We start from the raw sequence: 20,859 nt of genomic DNA on the forward strand, positions 1-20,859 counted from the left end.
GACCTGGCAGCCGGGGTTCACACATCCTCCCCAGACTCCTTCTGGGAGCCCACCAGCATGGGGCTATCACTATCGGCCACTGCTCCTGTGGCACCGGGCAGGTTCCCTCCCCCAGATAAGATCAGGTGTAATGACCGCTGCCAGGGCATGTCTTCCCAAGGCCCGGGCACCCGGCACCGCCCGGCAGCATCAGTGCTTGATCAACTCACGATGGTTATGTACTGCTGTCCTGCCCCCTGTTTTCTGTGTGTGTTCTAGCTTCTGAACCTACTGAAGTGTCCCGAAGACATCTGTGTAGGGGGATCGGGGCACCTCAAAGCACAGCACTGGTTAAAACGCAGATGCAAAACCCACCAAACCCTGTTCTTGACTTGACTATGGTTACCCGAGGCACTCTTGGGCCAGGACCTTTGCACGCACTGCTTCCTCAGCATGGAATGTTCTTCTCGTGGAGACAACCCAGCCTACGGGCACCAGCTCTGGGGCTCTCTGCCCTCCCTCCAGGCTAGAGGAGCTGTTCCCCCTTAGGGCTCCCCTCTCCTGGCCCCTCTTCCTCTGTCCTGTAACCACCTGCCTTCTTGTCTACAGGTGCGTGTCCCCCACCCACATCCTTACCCACCGATGAGGCTATAGATCCACAAGGGCAGGACCAGTCAGATTCTCATGTGTATGTCCCGTCTCCTATGGCGCTTTGACACAGAGCATTCATTCACTCGTTTATTTAATCACCCAACAAATAGTCGTTGAGCACCTACTGTGTGCCAGGCCCGCCGACAAGCCCAGCTACCGCCTCACGGAGCGTGGCTGAGTCTTCACGGTATGTGTGTTGTGTAGACAAAGATGTGAATGCTCATAGTGGGGCCAATTATATGAGCCATGAGATTGTGTGCATGTGTGTATGTGCATGCATGAGTGTGATGTGTGTATAGGTGTGTTTGCATGTACGTGGGAGCGTTGAGATGTGCTGAGTGTGTGTACATGTGCATGCAAGAGTGTGCATGGTATGTGTTTTCATATGTATTGTGCATGAGTGTGAGGTGTGCATGGTGTGTGTGTCTGTATGGGTGAGTGTGTGGATGGACGTGTATATACGAGTGTGTGTGGTTATATGCAGATATACTTATGAACGTGTGTGTATGACGAGTATGCCATACAGTATGTGTGTATGTGTGTGCTGTACACGTGTGGACACGTGTGGACAGGCAGACCCCCGGGGCCCCAACCTCCCATCCCCATCAAGTTTTCACCGCGGCGCCCAGCCAGCCGCAGGCAGAGAAGGGAAGCTACCTCTGCCCCGTGCTCTTTCAGCCACTCCCAGGGAAAAGGAAATTGGGCACTTGCCCAAAGGCTCTGCTGATTTTTAAGAGAATGGGGGATGGACAATTGCCTGCAAATGTCTCTTGCAGATGGAATTCATCAACAGGTGAGAGAGACCAAAACAAAACACCCAGACCAACCCAGATCGTCCTCGTCCGGGGAGGGCTGCCGCTCGGTCCTCCCGGTTCGCATTCTGTGCAAGCTGTCTCCTCCTCCGGCTAAAAGCGGCTGGGGGATGCGAAGGCTGAGGGCTCTCAACTTCCTAATGTCGGGTCCAGATTACCCTAAAGGAAGGTGGCTGGTCCCTGAGCTGAGAGGGTCTGGTTCTCTTTCAAAACCTACTGCAGCCACATGGCCTCCAGAACCCCACATCGCCCCAAGTCAGGGAGTATGGTGCGGTATGGGGAGAAACCGCAGCACAAAATGACGTCCGCCCACCGGAGTCCTCACACGGCACAGCCCATGAACCTGCTGGAAGGTGCCAAAAGCCCCCGCCTCCCACCCCGAAGTAAGGACTGCAAGCCTCATCCTCTCCCTGTGGCTGACGGCACTTGGGAAGCAGGTGTTCACCTGGAGCGTGGAAACCCAAGGCTGGGGGAAGAGCCACGACCACACACACCCAAGACTGGCTTCTTTCTTTCCCTTTTGCAGGCCCACACCTGGGTGGTAGTGATGGGGGGAGGCGGGGAAGCACAGGGTGCTGGGCAGCCAGCAGTGAGCCCACTTGGGCCCCAGCCCGGGAAGTGCACACACCTGCACGCCCAGCCTGTGCCATCCTTCTGGGGCCTGGCCAGCAGCCGCTCGCGTTGGCTTCCACAGGGCACACAGCTGCCATGCCATCTGCAGCACAGCCGGCAGCCCTGGGCCCTGTGCCCTGGGCAAGTGGCCCCACCAGCCCCGCATGGGCTGGAGGTAGAGATACTGGGACCTGCCCAGCTGCCCTGAGCAGGTGGCCAGGGGTTCTGGGGAGCAGGTGTGGGCGGCACACAGGGAGGCAGGAGAGATGGTGCCCCCTCTGCAGGGACATGCTCGGGACGGGTTAACGCAGGCTGGGTTTGAGCAGCCTCCTTCCAGGGCCTGCTGCCCCCACAAACACTCTGGCCCTGCTCCCAAGCCCCTCAGGGTCCCACTCCCGTCCACACGAGGGCCTTGCCGGCAGCATTTTCTAATAAAGCGCAAATCAGCAATGGCCTTGCTGAGGAATGAAAGAAAGACCAAAAAGAAAAAAAAAAAAATCACTGTAAACAAAATCCCTGTCACCATGGAAACCATTAAAAATAGCTTGCCCACCCCACTCCCTTCTTCCCGGGTAATGTACAGCTGAGTGCCTTCACACCACATTATTATTACTCTTTAATGATGAATGATCTCTCCCTTTCCATAGAAAGATGGATCAGCACACGAAACTTCCCAAACGGAGCCCCACGTTAGGACGCATCTGAAGGTGGACTGCGTGGGGGCTGCGGGCTTTCAACACGGTTAACCCCGTCTGTTCCACTCAGTCTTGCCATCCGTCCGTCCATCTGCCTGTCTGCTCCGAGGTCATGCGGATAGGGGAAGCTGGCCTGGCTGTGCTGAGGGGAAGCAGAGCCCCACAGAGGTGGTCCCGTGGGGAGAACCAAACACACGGGTCCTCCTGCTGGGGCCAGAGGGCTCTGGTCTCGGCCCCCGTGGGCAACGATGGGGTGGCATCCGGCCACTTACCTGGTCATCTCCTAAATACCCATGACTATAGGAGGAACAGCCGGATGACTGGCTGGCCTGGCAGTGGGGGGCTGGGATGGAGCCAGGGCTGCAGGAGAGGCCAGCACTGTCCCACCCTCCATCCCCGAGGGGCTGCCCGGCCACCGATTCCCCGCCACTGCCAGCACGCACCAGCAGCCTCCATGGCCCACCGCCTCTCCCGAGTGGATGAACCCATGCTGTGACCATCTCTGCTGGGCTGCAATGTCACCAGCAGCGATCTGAGTCTGGGGCACTCAAGTGACCTCTGAGACCACTCAGAAGCTCAGGCTGCATCTGTGAGGACCTCCAAGCCTTGATCCCTCGGTCCTGAAAAGCAGGACAGAACCTTTGTATGCTTGAAAGCCCAGGCGGTTCCGAACGGGCAAAGCCCTGACTCGCAGAACTCCACCCACGGAGGGGCATGGGCGGCAGAGCAAGGGGTCATAGGGCAGTGTGCATGTGCTGGGGGGAGGTGGGGGCCAGGCTGCGGACCCTGAGAGGGGCTCCCCACTCCCTGGAGCCAGCCCCTCCCACCTCCCAAGTGGAGACCCAGACACAGGAAAGTAGGATGTAGTTGGTGGGTTGGGTGGGGGGAGGCCAGGGGCCGGGGCAGGGGGCACAGGGAGTTAGTGTGTGACGAGGGCAGATTCAGTTTTGGGAAGTGAAGAAAGTTCTGGAGGTGGATGGTGGTGATGGTTGCACAACAACATGAATGGATGTAATGCCACTGAGCTGCACGCTTGAATGTGGTTAAAATGGTAATTTATCTGTTATGTGTATTTGGCCACATTGTTTTTTAAAAGCAGAATAGTCTCTGGGCTGCCCCATATGCTGCATGCCGCGGGGTGTCCCTCCCTACGTGCGCCTGCTCTCCTCAACACACACACTCATGTCTTCCACACTAAAAGTCAGCCAAGTGCTTTCAACAACAAAAGAAAGGTACCTGCCCCCAATTTTTTCTCCATCAGATAATCTCCTAAAGCAACTCCAAGGACAAGGATCCAAGCTGATCCTGCAATAGGAGGCTTCCGGGAGGGAGCGCTACTCGGCGCTGCTCACCTGGTACAATCAAGTGACACACCGTGTGTGCCAGCCAGGTGCCGCACACAGACACCCACGTACAGGGCGGTGGCCGGACGTGAGGCTCAGTCCCCCACCAGCATCTCGGCTCTGGGCGGCTTCTCACAGCAAAGATCCAGAGAGAGCCTCGGAGGGGACAGCCAGAACCAAGACAGAGAGACGGGAGGGGCCGTGCCAAGTGCCCGCAGTGTCCCCCGGGTCTGGTGCTCAGGGAGAGACGAGGGAGAGAAGTCCCCACGCACAAAGTGAGCACAGGGTCTGAGGAGCATTACCCCGCAGCTTCCCTCTTCCTCACACCACCTCCCTGTGTCCGTGGGCTGCGCTGCCACGTGTGTGTACACGTCTGTGTGTTTCAGCCCTACTGCTGTCGGCACCGGGATGATGGAGGCCAAGCCTAGTGCCAGGGCACAGCCCGTCCACCCCGGGAACCATCCACGAGGAACGCAAACACGGCAGCAGCCCCTAGAGCACAGACCACTGCCAGCCGCCGCCCATCTGCCCCGGGCCTACCTCCCTCCTGTGATGGCCCATCGCGGGGATTCACCAGAAAGCCAAGGACACACCAGAGCGCCACCCCGGCCAAGACCTGTGCGTTTGCAGGTTTCACGTGGGAGGTCAAAGCGGACCTTCAGAAATGCACGGCAAGCAACTCGTGTTTGCTGGCTAGTAATGGTGGATGCCTGTACGCGAGCGTGTGCGCACGTGTGTGCACGGGATCCAGGGGCACCCAGGGTGCCTGCAGCTCGGCCACATTAAACCTCGTGATCTCGGGGAAGCCCCCTAACCTCTGACCCTTGGTGACTCCATCTCCGCGTGGGGGAGAAGCGACTTACCCCCCTCCCAGCCCCCCACGAGCCCCCTCACGGAGTGACGGTGGGGGTCAGGTGTGTTGACAAACACAAAAGCATCATGGAAAAAACAGAGTAGCAAGGAGTTGTAAGGCGTGGCTCTTATTGTGCAAGTCTGGATGCCCCTGGCCTCCCCCCCAGTCCTTTCTTGTAGTAGAATCACGAGTCATATGAGATTAGCAGGTGTGTTTCCTTTTAGGCAAATCTGAGGTTTAAAAGACACAAATTGGCTGATGATTCACTTGACAAAGTTTCCCTTGATGTGGAAAGAGAAAGATCCCAGGCGCATTTTAAAAGTACTGCCTTAAAAAAAAAAAAAAAAAACTGTTTATGCACATGGTCGTTCAGAACGTACATGGTGCACCGGGTCAGGGACTTCCCGTCAGAACACGCCCACCAGCTGGGGGCCTGTGGGAAGAGAGGGCCCAGCGCCCCCAGGACGTCTCCTGCCTCAGGGAGGTCTCCGGGGGCCTCCGAGGGCATAGCAATTCTCGGGCAGGCCAGGAAAGCAGGAGGGCCCCCTCCACCAGCAAACCGCGCCCCACATGCCTCTTCTACTGGCTGACCTGAACCCGTATTTTTCAGCTCCTGTCAACTCGAACCGTGAGCACAGCTTCTCCGGGTTCTGCGAGTCCGTCCAGCGAATTACGGAACCTGCGAGTGGTTTCGGAACGCCTGCAACTCGAAGCTGCTGTCGGAAGCCAGGGTGGTCTCGTGCGGCCAGCTGCCTCCCCCGTGCGGGGCCCCTGAGCCCCCGCTGCTGCCCCAGCGCCAGGGCCGCCCCCCACCCCCCGCCTGCCATACCCGTCGGGCGACGTCATCCCCAGACCCCTTGCTCTACAGAAAAGCACAACGGAAATGGTCCAACATGGGGAGGGACACACACGGCCTCACTCAGACGTGAAGCCACAGATGCCAACACCGCACGCAGCTGGGCAGGGAGGCCACACAGGGGATGCGGGCTCCTTGTCAGCAAGGGACATCCAAAGACTCCCAGCCCTGGGCATCCCACAAAGACGCAGCGAGACAACACAGGGCAGGGGATGGAGGTGGGGGGACCCCTTTGAGGCCAGAGGAAGGGAGAGGGAGGGAGGTGAGCAGACCCAGGAGATAAAGACTGAAGGACCCCAGGGAGCTGGGTGGCCTGGAAGTCCCCGGGCTCAGCCCCAGCAGCCTCCGTGGCCACCACCCACCCTCAGCAATGCCCCCCCTGCACCCCCTCCTCCGACACTACTTGGCCGCCCCCAGAGAACCACAGGGGCACCCCCACCCCGCAGGGCCGGAATGATGAAAAATGAAAGGAAGCAGAAGGAAAGCACCTCATTTTTCAACGTGATGTGTCAAAGTGGAGCCATGGAATCTCGTTTCTTTAGGGCTTTGCTGGCCGGGACCCAAGGCAGGGCTGTCCTGCGAGGCCTACCCCACCATGGGGGGCTGTGCAGGCAGAGAACTGTCCCGACTCCATTCCACTGAGGGGGACGCCTGTGGTGGATCCGTTGGAGCAACCGCCACTCTCGGGGGCTGAGTCAGGTATGGAGCTGGCTGGGCCCAGAACTTTATGACAGTCCCCCCCACCCACCCAAAGGACCTCAGGAGACAGGTGTGCCTGCTGTCGGCCCTGCAGAGATGGGGCACCCAGGGAGGGAGCCGGGGAGCAGAGGGGAGGTGTGAGGGGCCTCGTGCACACTTCAGCACCAGCCCCGTCTGGGCGAGGCTGGGACCTCAGGGAAGCCGAGACCCCTCGGAAGACAGGGAAGCAGAAAGAAGCGTGTGGGGAGCAGTTGGGAGCCGCTGGGGAAGGCCCGCCCCAGTACCGGCAGCGGACACCCGGTTTCCTTAGGAAATCATGGGCCGTCCTCCCTGCCCGTGTGGTCCACACGCCAGCCCTTGCAGCACATATCCCAGCCCCATCAAGCTCAGCCGGCCTCCATGGGCTGGGGTGTGCAGAGGGCACCCCGATGTAGGCGGTGCCCCCCAGCAGGTGCAGATGGGGTTCCTGCCCCCTCCCCGCACACCTGTCCCTGCAGCTGTCGGGTGGATATGCAGCTGACCTCGGTCAGGCAAAGGGGACTCCAGAGCCTTTGCAGGTTTCAGAACTGCACACATGTAGCCCGGCAGCTCCCCTGTCGGTCTGGGCACCCAAGCCAGGCACCGGGTCCCCAGCTCCTCCCCTCCATCACCACCTGCCGTGGACTGAACTGTGTCCCCCCAAATTCCTAGGTTGTTGTTTTGGTGCAAGTACTTGGAGATGGGCCTTTGGGAAGGTAATTAAGGTCAACTGAGGTCATAAGGGTGGGGCCCTGGGGCCCAACTGGCTCAGGTCAAGACCCCAGGGTCCCAGGACCAGGTCCCGCATCAGGCTCCCCACAGGGAGCCGGCTTCTCCCTCTGACTTTATCTCTGCCTCTCTCTGTGTCTCTCATGAATAAATAAAATCTTGAAAAAAAAATAAGGGTGGGGCCCTACCCAGGAGAGTTAGTGTCCTTGTAGAAAGAGATCCTAAGGGCACTAAGCACCAATCTTCCTCCCACCCGTACAGAGGGAAGGCCACATGGGGACACAGTTCCTCACATGCTTACACACCCACACACGTGCACTGCACACACACACACACACAATTTCCTCGTGGCTCCTTGTCCAACTATTTCACAAAGGTGGCTGTTGGCTGGGGCACACGACCCAGGACACAGTCCTGAGCCTGGCCGTGGCTGACACACATCACCTGATGTGGCCACTATAGGACCCCTGTGTCCACAGGGCCCCTGGCAGCAGCATCCCATCCCTCCTCCCCTGGCAGTGGGTGTCCAGGTCACCTGTCCCTCTCGGCCCGAAGAAAGGTGGCTGCAGGAGGGCAGCCACCATGACACACACCTGCCCTCCTCCCTGCCTCTCGGCCCCCATAGTGCCTGCTCCCTGATGGGGACACAGCACAAATGACTGCGTCTCCACCGTTGTACCTGGGAGCCATGGTGTACACTGGGGATCCCACTGAGCTGTGTGAGGCATGGGAGGATGTGCGCCAGGGTGGAGCTGCAGGGGCTGGTGGGGGCTGTCCTGCAGAGTCACCCCCGTCACCCAAAGGGGCGCCTCCAAGCCTGTGGCCACCCATAGCCCACCTCTCACGTCCAGCCCCTTGGCCAGTGTCTGGAGCCTGCCCAGGCTGGCCCCACCTGTCCTCTTGTCCCCCATGTGCGGCTCCATCCCCCCGTTCATCCGAGTCTCCCCTTCTTTTAGCAAGACCCACTCACAGGAAGCCTCTGTGATGGACTTTGTGGCTATGGGCCAGGTTCCCTCCAATGTGGTGACTCTGTCATCCAGGCACACTGGACATGGCCACGTGGTGCTGACCTGTGGGGTAGATGATGCTTTCTGCACACCCCTGCCTGTTCCCCCGAGCCAGGAAATGCTCAAACGTCCCAACGTCCCACCAAACCCCCCCCACCTGCCACCTCTGCCTGCTGGCAGCTCTCCCTGGAGTCTCTCCCCCCAGAACAGGGCCCTTTCACCGTGAAGGCCGACGAGACGACCCTCACACCTGTGCACACACACACGTGTCCCTGCGTACATATACACACTCACACGTACCCTCATGCCTGTGCACACACATGTGCCTACGTACACATACTCACACATACCCTCATGCCTGTGTACACACACGCCTGGGTGCACATACACTCACACATACCCTCATGCCTGTGCACACACGTGTGCCTGGGTGCACATACACACTCTCACGTACCCTCACGCCTGTGCACACACATACCCTCACACGCACATCCACATGCATGCTCCAGGGATGGTGGCCAGTGACCACTCCAATCCACCATGCTGAGGGCCTCTAGGATGCTCACGGGTCCTATCCTTGTCCCCAGACCATGACCTGTGGGGAGAGGGACAGAGAGGACACCGGGGAGAGGGCTGGCAAGTAGTGGGTGGTAGCAAGGTGAGGTGGGGAGGAAAGACATGAAGGCCCAAGGAGAGAACCCACAAATCTGGGCCTGGAAGGGGAAGACCAGCTACAGAACTGGGCCAGATGTGCACTGACGGTCCTTTCTTGTCTGGCCCTTTAGGTAGCAACTTTGCTAAGAAGCGTGGTGCAGGGTGGGCTGCCAGTGACGGTGGGGCTGGGTTTCCATGAGCGGGGCTGAGGTGCCCAGCCTGGACCTGTGAACACAGATGGCCTCCTGGGTCCCCACCATATGTCAGCCTCCTCCTGGGCCCTGCCTGAGCCAGGCGGGTGCTGGCTCTCACTGTGAGAGCCCTGCCACACGGGGGGCCAGGAGCTCCGTCTCACAGAGGACAGACCAAGGCTGGGAGAGTCTGGGTCTCCTTAGGGTTACACACTTTTTGAGTAGAGGGCAGGTTTTGACTCCAGCTCTGCCGAGGCTCTAGACCTTGTGATATCTTTTTTTTTTTTTTTCTTTCAGGAGAAAAGGGAGGGTTTAAAAATTAAACATGGACTTTGATCTATGTACCCACAATTCTTTTTTTTTTTAAGATTTTTTTTTTTTAATTCATGAAAGACACACAGAGAGAGGCAGAAACACAGAGGGAGAAGCGGGCTCCTCGCAGGGAGCCCAATGTGGGACTTGATCCCCAGTGGGAGGGGAGCACAAACATGGGCCTCGATCACCTCTACGCCCCACTGGGTGGTCCAGGAGGCAGCCCAGGGATGGCATCCTCGTGCTACACCTGCTCCCTGGAGGTGTGTGCACAAAGTGCGTTTCCCCAGGCTGTACCGGGATGGCAGGGGCACCTCTGGCTTTGAAGAAGGTATCTGGTTTCAGCCCAGATGCTGGAAGAGCCAGTGTTTTTTGCAAAGGAAGGAAAGATTCAGGAGCATGAGCCTGTCTGAAACATCTTCCAAGAAGAAAAAAAAAAACAGGTAAGAAAAAAAGTAGACAACAGCGGCTCAGACGTATCATGCCCAACATCATTCACGCCACCAACAGATGGAAAACCATGTCTCCAATAAGGAGCCTTTCCAACTCATGGTTTATTTAACTGTCCTTTTTAAGGGACTCTTAATCAGAAAGGTGATTTCAAAATCAAATATGCTTTTGAAAGTACTTTTGTTCCTAGAGTAAAGTATAAATATGATTTACCCTATTCTATTCTCAACAAATATTATTTTTCATCTGCCAACAGACTCGCTCATAAGAGCATGGGGCACGAGGTCAGCGCCAGCGTGCTGACACATGCACAAAGCACTAAGTCCAGACGGCTGCCTGTGGGCATCAGCCTATGGACTCACTTTTGCCGGAAACATGGAGGGCACATGTCAAAGATCAGAAATTACTTGAGATCCGCAGCCAGGAGGACAGCTTGAAATTTCATCAAATCAGAGAATGGCTCTTTACGGCAAAGTATAAGAACTCTGAGTCAGGCCCGAGCCTGTGATCACAAGTGTCAGCACACAAACACGAGGGATGAATTCAGGACCCCGATGATAAACACAAAGAGTGTGACATGGAACGAGATCAAACATACGGCTGATGCTCATTATTCGCAGACCTTATACTCTACAACATCACCCCAAACACTGACTTAGCAAACACCAAACCACCATCCTGGCCAAATACAGGGTTAGGGTTCTACTCGTCTCTGGGTCAGAGTTTTGTCACCTCAACAGTATGTGACCATTTTAACCATGTCTATGGGTCCAGCTCAGTGGCGTCAAGTACATTCATATTTTTGACCAGCCATCACCCTGTCCCCACCCTGACCCCTGGCCCCCACCCCTCTACTTTGTGTCTCTAGGATGACTAGATGACTCTAGGAAGTCACCTCATGGCAGTGGAATACTATAGGATTTGTCCTTTTGTGATGGGCTGTCCACTTGGCACCAGCTCCTCAATATCCACCCACGGAGCAGGTGTCAGGATGTCTTTCCTTCTCAAGGCTGAGTAACATTCCACTGCATGGATGGACCACATTTACTTCATCCATCCATCCATCCATCCATCGAAGGACACTTGGTTGCTCCCACCTTTTGGTGATCATGAGTAGCCCCGCCATGAACACAGGTGTGCACGTATCTCCTTAAGACCCTGCTTTCAATTCTTCTGCAGAAGTAAAATTGTGGTGCACTGGATATTTTGTTTTCTTTCCATAGAAGTAAAGTTCTATGTGGAGCTTCACTTCTCGGGCCAGGCCACTGAAGCCAGCTTGGCTCACAGAGGGGCTACTCATACAAGTGCTGGGCTTCTAGGATGGTGGAGAGTCTGTGTGTTCACTGCCAACACATGTTCCTCTGAAATGGTCACTAACGGCCTTTTATTCGAGTGTAACCTGTTTGGCTTAAAAAAAAAAAAACCTACCTTATTTGTTTCAAGTGGAAATAAAGGATAATTAATTAATCTGTTAATTATTCTTCCCTCCTTCCCATGAATGCTGGTATCAAAGGCCCTGCGTCCCAGATGTGAAGGGAACAGATTCGTTTACTGATGAGGAACCAGGGAGATGCCCTAAGGCAGAAAAAGGAAAAAAATAAAAAAGCAAACGTGGTACAAGCTTTCAAAAGGAGACCTAATTGGAATGATCCTAGAAATTCCACCCGGCTCCTCTTCTTAGTAAGACAAGTAGGTCTGTAGGACAAGCCCCACCACTGGAAGGCTGGCTCCCCACAGATCTGTACTTTATGCTTAACTTGGTAAGTGTATAAAGGATGTCATTAAATAAAACATTTAGAACACCACCATAGCTTTCGGGATTTCCTCTCTTGCTGTCCCCACTACACCCCCCTTGCATTAATTAGCCTGCCTCATTCTTCGTCCCTCCCAGTACACACTCCAGGTCACCCGTGTCGGGAGATGTACCCCTCCAACCTGCTGGTATCGGGGCAGTGCTTCCACAGAGAGACAGGAGGACACCCAGGTGCAACCGGGCAAATACGGAGCAGGTGCCCCACCATGCCCTCCTCTCCCCTGCTCTGGGCCATGACTCCTTCGCCACATCCCCCACACCCACCCCAGCAACCCAAGTTTTTGATCAATTGACGTGGAGACCCTCCCTGGGCAAAGTGTCTAGGGATGGCCCCTAATTGTTCACATGCCCTCGTCCCAACCCCATCGTGTGACTTTGTAGAAATGGTGCGTGCATACTTCCCCACCCTTGGGTGTGCACTTGGCCACATGACTTGCTTTGACCAGTGGGAGGTCAGCAGATGGGATTCAAGCAGCAGCTCTGGAGGGGCCTGTGTGTCGGTCTGTGCCTCTGCCGTGGGCAGCAGGACCTCCCTGGGAGCTGCTGGTCTGCAGCCAGGACCCAGGAGGAGACCCCTCAGAGCAAAGGGGCCACGCTCGGGCCATCCCACAGCTTGAAGCAGAGAAGCACCCAGCTGAGCCCTGCCCAGATGAGCCAACACCCGGCCAACCTGCAGACACACACGAGTAAGAATGTGGTCCGTTTTCCAGATTCCTGGAGTTATGATTCCAAAAGTCGAGAACCCTGGAGGAGTGAATACTGAAACCACTGCCCCTGGCAGAAATATGGGGCTCTGGTCACAACATTTTCATCAGTCTATCGATACATAAGCCTACTTGTGTGTGTCCTCTTCAATGTATGTTGCCAATTCATTGACCTCGAGCTTATTGCCAACAGCGCTATGATGCATGCCCGGATGAAGCTTATCTGACGCTCATGTTTCCCTACAGAGCACATCACAGCCTCCCAGAGCTTCGGAAGACCAGACCACACTTCAGGATGACACTAGGGCCCATTCTAAACAACAAAGTCACCACCAGCGAAAATGCAACAACTGTGACGCTAAGTAGACCACCTGTCTCCAGCATGAGAGTTGAAAACACCGAGGTGGAGTGTCACCTTGTCCTGCCTCGGCTCGGGGCACCTGCACTGGATCAACCTTTGTTCTACGTGTGTCCATGAACAACCACGTGCCATGAGTATGGATTTGGGATTGCCAATAAATGTAGCAAGACGGCAAACTCTCAAATACAGAATCTACAAATAATGAGTATCAACTGCTAGAAAGTATTACTGTTTTAACGTTCTGACTTACAGGATAGTTGGTTACACAGCAAGAACTGACTGTTACACGTGATGAAGACCTGGGGGGTGGGGTGCATGCCACTCCACTCCCAAGATGGAAAATCTGGAACTGTGGAAAGCATTAGGGCAGGCTGAACCCACAAAACAAATCAGAGTCTCCTGACTCTACAAAAGGGTAGAAGTCTCAATATTTCCATCACAGTAGCACATAGAAGTCCACTACTCCTCTTCCCAGCCCCTAAACCCTTCAGCTGAGGGACATGTGCTGCGGCTTCCAGGTAGATGGAGCACAGGCAGAGAGTACAGACAGGCTGCTTCTGTCCTCAAGGGTTTTCAAAATCCTCAGTGCTGCCTCAACAACTAGGGGGGATCATCGCGGCAGCCGCTCTCCTACCTGTCAACTGCGGTGATGTGAGCGGGTTCTGAGATTTGAGGGGTGGCGAGCTGGAGAAACACCAGTGTCCCTGCCAGGTCCTCTTAAAAGGAGCTGGACCTTGGGATGCCTGGGTGGCTCAGTGGTTAAGCATCTGCCTTCAGCCCAGGGTGTGATCCTGGAGACCCAGGATCGAGTCCCACATCGAGCTCCCTGCATGGAGCCTGCTTCCCTCTCTGCCTGTGTCTCTGTGCCTGTCACGAATAAATAAATAAAACCTTTCAAATAAATAAAATAAATAAAAATGAATAAATAAAAGGAGCTGGACCGAGCCCCTTCATGCAGGACTAGATCTGCCTGCAAAATGCAGAAGACTTCAAGCGCAGAGAGAAAAGGCTTCTCCCCACAGAAACCAGGCCAACAGTGAAACTGCTTATTTCTGGATGATGTGGAATCAGAAGCACAATACGCAGCCCTGTCCATTCAGAAATAACAAACCTGGCCAGAGCTGGGAGCAAGAGGGCAGTGAAGGCTCGGCTTCGCAGACAACCCCACAGAAGATTAACAGCTCACCTCCATCTCTATGAGCTCTACTTCTGTCGGACGCTCTTGGGAATATCCAGATCGCATGAAACCAGGAAGAGTGTGGGGCTCTCAGCCGTCCTTGGTGCCCAGGGCTCTGGCCGTCGGACTTCGGATAGGGGATTAGCCAGGAGGGCAAAGGGGCCCAGATACGTTCTGTATCTTACTTCGGAAAGAGAAGATTAAATTCATGTTGCTTCAAATCCATGTTAATCTGAACTTTAGGGAGAGCTCCGTCTCGCTCAGGAGCACCGATGGGGGGAGAGCCGTTTCTACGGAGATGGGCTTTGGAGCCGCAGGGGTCAGGGAAGGACTGAGCACCCTGGCACCCCGGGGGGTGAAACTCTCAAAGCGCGTCTGCAGTGGACCCTCATCCAAGCAAGTGAGAAACACAAGTTCTCAGTCAAAAGGCGCCACGCATCTGTCTGGGGACAAAGTGCCCAGGGAGGGGACACCTCTGTGAACATGAGTTTCTTCTCATAAAACAAAAGGGTGTGAGCTTCACGGTCCCAAAAGGCTCCCCAGGTTTCACCCCCGAAGCTGCGCCACTTGCTCCATGCTTACCAGCCCTGCCCACCCCAGCAAGGGCCACAGTGCGCCCCTGAAAATGACTGACTCCCACCTCTCCCAGGCCTGGGAGGGAAGGAAGGAGGAACCCCTCCCGGAAGCCTTGTGTGAGTGAGACGTGCCCTGTGCCTCTGACCTTCTTGAGTCGCCCGTGGAAGCTCTTTGTGCAAAGCCTCCACCTGGCCAGAGACGGCCAAACACAAGGGATTCAAGCCTGGCTTGGCCACATGTCAGCGTTGGGACCTCGTGCCAGTGGCTCCCCTGGCCTCACTGGGCCTCACTATACCCTCACCTCGGCAGGGGGGCTGTGGGGTTAAATGAGTCAAATGATCCGGGCTCAGGCCCCGGGGCCCTCCACACCTGCTCCCAGGTGCCTGCCCGCTCGGCTGCGTGTCAGCAATCGCATGAGCTCATGCCTGTTCGTCGGCAGGTCCTCTCTGCACAGACCATTCTTCACACCGGCATGCGGCTTACCCCCGACAGCCTCTACACCGTGACTATCTCCCCCTGCCACCCTGCCACCTCCTCCCACGCCCGGGCTCTGTGTACCCAGGGAATGCAAAACAATTTTAACATTGTTCTAAGCCAAACATAATTAGGAAGGTAAATCTATAACAACAGCTAAATCACATAATGCATTCCAAATCCAAGGCAGCGTCACGGGGGGATGTCTCAGGGTCTCAGGAGCACACAGGTGACAGCCATGCTTTCCCCAGGCCATCTCCCCCTCCCTGCGCCCTCCCCGGCAGCCTGAATAATGCACAACCAGGACCCACATGGGACTCCCCATGCTGGGTGGGTGCACTCAGCAGACGGATCCTTCTAGAGACGCTGGCAACCACTCACCCAGCAGGCAGCTGATGGGCAGCTGCCACGTGCCAGCACTGCAGAGATGCATGGGGCAATGCTGGGGGTGCTGGGGGTGGGTGGGCAGTGCTGGGGGGGCTGTACCGTGGGGGGGCAGTGCTGGGGGGCAGTGCCTTGGGGGGCAGTGCCATGGGGGGCAGTGCTGTGAGGGGCAGTGCTGTGAGGGGCAGTGCTGGGGGGGCAGTGCCATGGGGGCAGTGCCTTGGGGGGCAGTGTCATGGGGGCAGTGCTGTGAGGGGCAGTGCTGTCAGGGGGGCAATGCCGTGGGGGGCAGTGCTGTGGGGACAGTGCCTTGGAGGGGCAGTGCCGTGGGGGGTCAGTGCTGAGGGGGGGACAGTGCTGTGAGGGGGGCAGTGCCTTGGGGGGCAGTGCCTTGGGGCAGTGCCATGGGAGGGGGACAGGGCAGGGGGGCACGCAACACTGCAGGGAAGACAGATCTGCGAACACCCACCTGAAGGCCGAGCAGTAGCCAGTCCTCTTACGTGACAGACCAGGGGGAGGGGATATCCTGAGAAGTGCATGTGCGTGTGCGTGGGCACACGTGTGTGTGGCTGAAGAAGAGTGGGGTCAGGGAGGTGCCCGGCAGAGACTGAGGCCTGGTGGCAGCCGGCACCCTCGAAGTCCATCTCCACGTGGCCAGGGGGACATGTGACGCAGGGCCGGGGTCACTGACGCAGGCGGGGGATGCAGAGGAAGAACGCAGCTTGGAGCAGGCACATGGCAGAGAGGTCTCGGTCCCCAGGGTGGACTCCCCAGCCCACCTCTGCACAGACTGAGAGCCAGCAGGCCACCATGAAGCCGAAGCACGCCGACTCCGGCTGCACCCCCGCTCCCACCCAGGGCCCTGGGGGTGCTCTTGCCTCCTGGGGGGCGGCGGGTGCAGGGGCAGAAGGGGATCCTTGCTGGATCCAGCCTCTTCCGCCCCGGAGACCAACTCGGTTAGAATTAGGGGGCCCCAAACAGCACAGTCTAAACTAAGGTGGGATTTCACGTCTGTGCCTGTGTTACCTGTGGCTTCAGCCCTCCAGCCCCCGACCCCAGCCACACCCTGGATTCCCTGCATCGCCCCCCACCCCTCAACTCCGGCTGACCTGGGGCCTGCTGTGACCTTGCTGGTTCCTAAGACCTCAGACACAGACGGCCTTGACAGACAGCTGTTCATTCAAGGTTCCATCAGGGGTGAAGGGGGACGACAGGGTGGCTCTGCCCGGCTCCCCCCCTTCCCATTCCCTTTTCTCTCTTGGCTCCTCCAGAATCATAAAGAGATGATTAAATAAATAATGAGTGCAGGGAGGCAGCACCAGAGCGGGAAAGCCCAGGGCACCTCTGAACTGAAGCCGGGAACCTCTTTTGCCCTCCATCACGCAGCCCCCCCCCGACACCAGGCCCTGGGGGCACGAAGGGCCGGTGCCAGGGAGCCTCCCAGGCAGCCCAGAATCAGGAGACCCCATTCCCAAACACAGGGCTCCCCAGACATGCCCACCGCAGGCAGGCCCTGGGCGGCGCCCTCTGAAGCCCCTCGTCTCCCGGCACAGAGGGTCCTCAGAAGGCATTTGGCCTGACTGCCTTGCCCTTTCGGGATCTGTTCTAACGCCTGCCATGCCCATCCCTCTGCAATGAGCAGACCTGGGGACACACATGCGTGCCCACACACATGCATGCACACACACACCCCAACGCCAACTGGGCTCACAGAAAGCAGAAGGGACTTTACATTTAAAAGTAAAATCTGTGCTGCTGGGCGGGGTGAGTGTCCGTGGAGCTCCCACGATGCTGGCCCAACACTGGTCTACCCTACAGGCCCAGCCAGCCCGCGAGCATGGGGTTTTATGTGTTCTATCTCCCTCTTCCCCCTTCCCCAGGCCCAGCCAGCTCCTCCACATGATAAAATTAAACTGGGAATAAAATCTGCCCCGTTTTTCATAGAAAGGTCTAGAAAGATCTGGAAGCAATCCACTTCCCCTGCTCGCCAAGATTAAATGATGAGCCAAGGCCCCCTGTGTACGGCTCTTGCCTCACGGAGCAGAGGTGCTCTGCTTTCTCCAGCTCAAAATGCTAATCTGGTTCTCTGGGATCTCTGGAAACAGCTGGAAATTTTGCCCCACACCGCAGCACGGCCAGGCTACACAGAACTGGGCTCCTCTCCTCTCCTCTCTGGGGCCCTCCCCCCCCCCCCCCCGGCCTGGCCCAGGACCAGAGGGGCGGGTGGCCGGATGGGGGCTGGCAGACTGGCCTGGAGGCCACCCGGGTGCCAGCGGAGGCTGCTCTTACAGTGGGACCTGCGCCGTCTCCCTCCAGACTCCGGGTCAGACATCGTCACTAATCCCCAGGGTGCTCACCTCCTGACTCTCGTCCAGCCAGGACGCTCACCTGTATTTCCTCCAGAAGGGAGGGATATCCGGGGGCACGAGCAGGGTGGCGGCGGGGGATGGAAGGCGAGGGGTGGGGTGAGGGTTGCAAGGCCCTGCCTGGGGAGCTCGCCTGCAGGGGGAGTGAACGCGGGCCGGGCGTCACCGCAGCTCAGTGTTTCGGTTTGTCCAGACGCGGGGCAGGGAGCTGGGGAAATCTCTTTCTTCTTCTCCTCCCAAACCACTGGCTTCCTTGCAAATTCCAGACTTCCCGTGATTTTAATTTTATGGTTCACATTTTCTGCCAGCAGAATCCCGGATGACAAGGTAGAAAGTCTGCCTTGATTAACTGTCCCTCTGGCGCTGAGGCAGGGCCCGGCATGATAAATAGCAGGAATAAAACCGAGAGAGGCGTGTGGCAGGCAATCGCGGGCCCGGCAGTAAATCCCGGCTCTGATGGGGCCGAGATGAGCTGGTTATTTTATGGAGGGGGAGCGCGGCTGGAAGCAGAGCAGCTCCCAGAGCCGGAGGCCTCCCCCAGCGGGCCCCCCCCCCCCCCCCGTCCCACGGCCCCCTCCCCCTCCCAGCTCCCATGCAGTGGATATTGTTTAAGTAAGATAGAGTGGAATCGCTCTATTGTGTCATTGATTTTTAATAAAAACAGGTAACATGCTGCAAATCTGGCAGTTATTTCATTTCTGCTCTGCTTTGCCCAGATGTCCAGTAACTTCCCCCAAGGGCTCCATCCAACGGGCAGTGGCAACAATGGTTCCTGGCAGGGGTCGGCCCGGGGTTCCTGGAGCTGTCCGGGAGGTCTGGGCTCTCTCCCCTCTGTACACAACAAGTACACGCAAACGCGTGGTGCACACATGTGAACAAACACACACATGTGAGCACACACCTACACAGCCACAATGCTCTCAGCACGCTACATGCACACACGAGTGCACGCACGTATGTGCATGTGCACAAACACACGTGGGTGAGCATGCATGTGCAGGTATGTACACACATATCCTCCTCATGCACGTGTGTGCCTGCCTGGCCAGCGAGGAGGGACACACTGAGCCTGAGCTCTGCTTCCAACCCAACCCAGCTCTTCAGTCTCCAGTGACCTTGAGTCTGACATGAGTAAGGTGGAGCATCCAGGAGTGGGCAAAGGCGCATACGTGAGGACGGAAAGCTGGAGCAGCAGCGAAGGAGGACAAAGGGAAAGGCTTAGGGGCCAGGGGAGCACGTCCCCGTGAGACCGTGCGGCACACACCCCAGATGGAGGCTCTCCTGAGTACCTGGCAACGCCACCCACCAGCCACAGCCAGGCCCCCTGGGGGGCTCTCCAGCAGGGTTGCCAGAATCACCGAAGGAAGCTAAAGCTCTGCCCTAATTTACGGCTGGAGCAATGCATGCTGTTTACCTGTGATCACGAGCTACCGGCACCCGTCTGTAGGAATACCAGTGAGCTGAGGGTAAGCCTCGCACTGCCGGGCATTTCCAATCTTTCCCGAGCATTTGCACAAGTGGTACCTTCTTTGTGTCCCATTTCCTGTCCCTTGAAACTCTGGAAGGGCAGGAGCCACATGGTCTCCATCTCATAAATGAGGGACCTGCGAGGTGGGGCCTTGCTCAGGGCACACAGGCCTGGGCAGACCCTACTTCCTGCCTCACCTCCCTGCCAGCGGTGGCCCCATCTGTCACACCTGGATCTTTCTGCTGGGGCTCTCCGGGGTCGGTGGGGAGGTCCACTGACTTCCATCAGAGCAGCTCCATCCTCAGACTATTGTTACTGGCCTTCCCTAGTGGACATCACTTTTCACCAAGGAATCTGCAGCGGACTCACGTTTGATCCCTGGACCACATCACATCCCCCACCCACCTTCTGTTGATGCAGCGTGGCCAGGTGGCTGGCCTCTGCCCCACTGCTCTGCCTTCCCCAGCTCAGCTGCTGCTTGGGCCTCTTCACCCAGACCTCTGTCCTCTGCTCTCAGTGTCCAGACCCCTGCTTCCATCCACCACCTTCCTCCAGCCAAGTGTTTTCTCCCTGGAAGCCTCCTACTCTCCCACCACCCACAATAAGGGTGCCAGCCCCTGCAAGGGGAGCTGAGACTGATTCAAGGCATCCACGGTGGTTTGCAGCTGGGGCACAGGCTTGGAATGTCCCCACAGCTGGCTGCAGCCCAGGTGCAGCTTCTCGGCAGGTCACACGCCCCAGAGACACCAGGATGACAAGAAGGGCTGTGGAGGGAGAGACAGCATCTGGGCAAAAGCTGTAGGTGTGGGAGGCAGAGCCACACCCACAGGAGCAGAGCATGGGGAGGGCTGAGCAGGGCTTCAGACAGAGCACCTGCCTCAGGCCAGAGCCTGGCCGTCTTGGGTGTCGTCTTGGGGACTCCCAGTCTGTAGTGGTCGGACAGCATCCCCCCAAAGTTCATGTCCACTGGAAACCCAGAATGTGACCTTATTTGGAAAAATGCTCCTTGCCTATGTAATTAAAATAAGGATGCAAATGCAATCTCCTGCATTAGGGGGTGGGGGGCGAAATCCAATGAGCACGCCTCCTAAGAGACATACAGGAGACATGGACACACGCAGAAGGCTGTGAAGGCTGATGCAGGGATGGAAGTGACGTGTCTACACAGCACAGACCACTGGCAGCCACCAGGAGCTGGGGCCCAAGCCCAGGACAGAAGTGCACTCTCCCTGGGAGCCTCCAGAAGGAGCCAAGTGGAAGTCGGGCCTCTAGGACTGGGGGAGAGTAAGCTTCTGTCCTTTGTGATTTCCTACAGCAGCCCCAGGAACCACCAGGTGGGAGCAGAAGGCCTGAGGGTGGGTACAGACACACAGCAGCCCCGAGCCGGCCCGCCAGGGCCACGCGCCATCCCATTCCGCCTCTCACCGGGCACGCAGCTCACAGAAGCTGCTCGGCGATACGGGGACCCGGAGATTCACACTGATACAAGCAAATGGCGCTGGTGAAGCAAAGACCAAGAGGTCAGGAACCTGGGTCCCACTTTGGCCAGTGGCCACTGAAATCCTGGGCCACAGCCAGAGCAGACCCACCCTCCCCCCCCCCGATCTGCCCCTCAGCGCATCCGTGGGAACCACTTACTTGGGGCTCCAGCCACAGGTTTCTTGGGGAGGCTGTC

General features: G+C 57.3%; 1 protein-coding gene and 2 long non-coding RNA genes across 11 annotated transcripts in view; all 3 read right to left on the minus strand.

The window, feature by feature from the left end:
* RBFOX3 (RNA binding fox-1 homolog 3) overlaps positions 1 to 20,859 on the minus strand; it is a 446,818-nt gene that overhangs the window by 258,483 nt on the left and 167,476 nt on the right. The window lies entirely within an intron of this gene.
* On the minus strand, positions 5,074 to 6,482 carry LOC140607575 (uncharacterized). Its single transcript, XR_012009551.1, has 3 exons — positions 6,290 to 6,482; positions 5,537 to 5,624; positions 5,074 to 5,273 (listed from the first exon to the last, which is right to left on the minus strand). It is a non-coding gene; the product is annotated as an uncharacterized lncRNA (long non-coding RNA).
* On the minus strand, positions 9,505 to 14,434 carry LOC140607576 (uncharacterized). The gene is made up of 3 exons (XR_012009552.1): positions 13,926 to 14,434; positions 11,290 to 11,436; positions 9,505 to 9,829 (listed from the first exon to the last, which is right to left on the minus strand). It is a non-coding gene; the product is annotated as an uncharacterized lncRNA (long non-coding RNA).

This window comes from Canis lupus, chromosome 16 (genome assembly GCF_048164855.1).
Source record: "Canis lupus baileyi chromosome 16, mCanLup2.hap1, whole genome shotgun sequence".
NCBI classification, from domain to species: Eukaryota; Metazoa; Chordata; class Mammalia; order Carnivora; family Canidae; genus Canis; species Canis lupus.